Below are 3383 nucleotides of genomic sequence, written 5' to 3'. Positions count from 1 at the left end.
TTCTGTCCACAGCCAAAGCTTTTATCACACAAACATTGCTATATATGACAGCTAAGACCGTATTTGTTACATTTTAGCAGTTTTGATTCAGAGTTTCTTCTGCAAACAAAAAGAAATAGCAAAATCTTAAAGAATGTGAATGTGCCCTAATATGGACCACCTTCAACAAATAGAAGAAAATAAAAGCTAAAGGCTGGTTTCATTTATTTATCAAGAAGCTTGCTGAAAATAACCTACAATTAGCCCTTGAGCTTTGAAACAAAAATAACAAAACGTCTTCTTTTCGTTGAAGTTGATAATTTCACTTATTTTCACTCTGTTTTTGATATGCTTCTTTAGTTTCCTGGTGTGCTTCAAATAATGCTCTCATCAACCCGAAACAGATAAATTTAAAGCATATTCGAACTAGTCTGACATGCACAATAAGTTGTATCATGTTATTTTGAAGTATAGGGGGCTTTTTACAGTGATTCGTGAAGGCCGCTTCACTGGTCCATATTAGGAGCCTGGGCGCCTAATATGGACCCTTTGGGATTTTTTCTGTATTTGATTTTTGCTGAATGTCTATCAAAGCTATTTCACTCTAATTAGGCCTAACGGTTCACTTAAGAGAGAAGGACTACCAAACACAAAATGAAACTTCTTCGCAAGAAAACAAGCTAGTTATTAGCATGAAACAAAAAGTGGTCCATATTAGGAGCCCTTCCCCTATGTGCGTGTGTGTGTGTGTGTGTGTGTGTGTGTGTGTGTGTGTGTGTGTGCGTGCGTGTGTGTGCGCCTGTGAGTGTGTGTGTGTGTGTGTGGTTGTGGTTGTGTGTGTGTGTGTGTGTTTGTGTGTGTGTGTCTGTGGGTGTCTGTGTGTGTGTTTTATGTAACGAATTTTTATAATCCAACTCCGGGCCACAAAGCATCGTCACAGTAGCTCGAGATAACACGTCAACCTTGTATGTGACGTCAAACGTAGCTTGTTGACGCTTTTCTTCCAGTCTGAAAATTTACAGAGCTGCGATCATACGTGTGAGTTCAGTAACTAGGGAGATTTAATAAACGAAACGTCGGGACGTTTCGTTTTGAAGTTGTGGTAAACGTCATCATTTCGGGGGTCTCTCGCTGGAAAGGTGAAGGTCAACTGAAACGGAACGTGGAACGTCAAAACGCAGTCACGTTTTCCACCCCCAAAAAACGAACAATATTTCGTCAACTTTTGTGAGTATTTTTGCACACTAACAGTTTTATTTGTTGGCCATTTTATGCATTGCTAGATTCATCAACCCTTTCACAGTCTTTCAGCGCTGAGAATGTGTTCATTGGAGGTAGACAACTGTTGTGAACTGAAATATTTTGAAGGGTGCTGATCCTGGTACATTTATCCAACTTCATGGTGAAGAAAGCAAATGGCGAAGCAGAAGTAGGTCATCGCATCGAATTTTTATTCTGGCTTCGTATGTGATTTTGTATAAACAAAGTCTGTGTGATTTATTTGGACTGAAAATAATCAAAGTATGCCCGATTCTGGACCACCTCCTAGGGGTTTTTTTTCCATTCTGATCGAGGACAGACGTGATAATTTCACTTGAAGATTTATCGCCCTTCCTTCATTCCGAAACGAAACGTGAATACATCTAAATCTTGTCTGCGGCCTATGCCGTCTCGTTTCACGTTCCGTTTCGCGGGGTGACTCATTCACCAAACGAAACGAGCTGCAAAACGAAACGTGCTGTCCTTTGAATCTCCCTACTAGTGTTGAGCATATTTCTTTTCTTTTTAAGTGTTTATGACTTTTCGTTGTGGATTTTGCGATTACAGAGATAAGTTGCAAATTGACCATGAGTTGCCGCGGTAATTAATAACATTGATTGGGTCTTTGAGAGTGAATGCTTACAATCGTTGTCCTCGGAAACACAAATCCAAAGCCGCGATGGTTCCACACATCAAACAATCAGCCTGATTGGCTTTTACTTTGACAATCCACGTTTCACCTGAAAGCTCAAACCCATTCACCACCTCGATTTATTGCATGGGGAACATGAGATTTATTTCCCAGGTGTTTGTGAATGAAAACTCGTGAAAATGATGACAATTGGCTTTGATGGCTAGGGGAAAGTCCCCAAATGTCGAACAGGTGACTAATACCGAACAGCTGATTTCTCGAAAACAAGAGGTGACTGCTCAAATTTGACTGCACGAGGTGTTATAGTACCATCCCTTATTATCCTGTACGAAATATTATGGCTTCGAAAGGCTGCACAAGAAAACGCTGAATGGTTTTAGGATTGTATGACCCTCAAAGCTATTTTCGACCGACAAAAGACTAATCATAGCATGAATTGGAGTTGCTTTTAGTGAAAAGTTATGGTTGAAATGAACAGTGAAACTGATCTATTCCCCGTGATCGGGAGGTCGTGGGTTCGAACCCCGGCCGGGTCATACCTAAGACTTTAAAATTGGCAATCTAGTGGCTGCTCCGCCTGGCGTCTGGTATTATGGGGTAAGTGCTAGGACTGGTTGGTCCGGTGTCAGAATAATGTGACTGGGTGAGACATGAAGCTTGTGCTGCGACTTCTGTCTTGTGTGTGGCGCACGTTATATGTCAAAGCTGCACCGCCCTGATATGGCCCTTCGTGGTCGGCTGGGCGTTAAGCAAACAAACAAACAAACAAACAAACTGATCTATCTGCTGGCCAAATATTGTCTGTTTCAAAGCATTCGTCTTAATCGTGCCTGAGCACCATGTGGTTTTAAAACTGTTAGGTAGATTTCAATTACCGAACACCCCTATGGTTCAAATACCGAACTATACAGAAGCTGACATTATCACGTCAAGTCCCTACAAACGTAAACTTGAAGTGTCGCAGGCACAAAAAAAACCAAAAAAAAAAACCCAAGCAAATCAAAGCCAAACACAGATAACAGAGAGAAACAGAAAGCTTTTAACAAGAGGGATAGAAATGTCAGTCATCAACAGAAAGCTAACTGGTTCTGTTTTTTTGTGCTGAGAATACACGTGTGAGGACATGATGTGTTTGATGTGCTCAAAATGGGTACATGTGGATTGTGCTGGAATAACAGAAAACCAAGAGGCGAAGCCATCAAGGCTCACGTAAGAAATCGACAAACAGTAACACAAACTCAATCACTCCGTCACACTGTTACGAAGCGGTTTACTCATATTTTTGGTAATGGGTATTGTTGTAAATAGAATAGACTATAGCGATGGTCAGACATTGGAAAGGGCTATAGGCTGCATACCGTCACGTTGACCGCAGTTGAACCTTTGTGTAACTGACAAGGTTTTTCACGTGCAAGTAATGCAGACGACAGCTCACTGGCAATGTCATAGCAAGAACGACTTTGTAAAATCAGTCGCCGTCAAGGAGCCAAGC

The sequence above is a fragment of the Littorina saxatilis genome, linkage group LG1 (assembly GCF_037325665.1).
Source record: "Littorina saxatilis isolate snail1 linkage group LG1, US_GU_Lsax_2.0, whole genome shotgun sequence".
In the NCBI taxonomy this organism is placed as follows: domain Eukaryota; kingdom Metazoa; phylum Mollusca; class Gastropoda; order Littorinimorpha; family Littorinidae; genus Littorina; species Littorina saxatilis.
Note: the sequence above shows the minus strand (reverse complement) of the source record.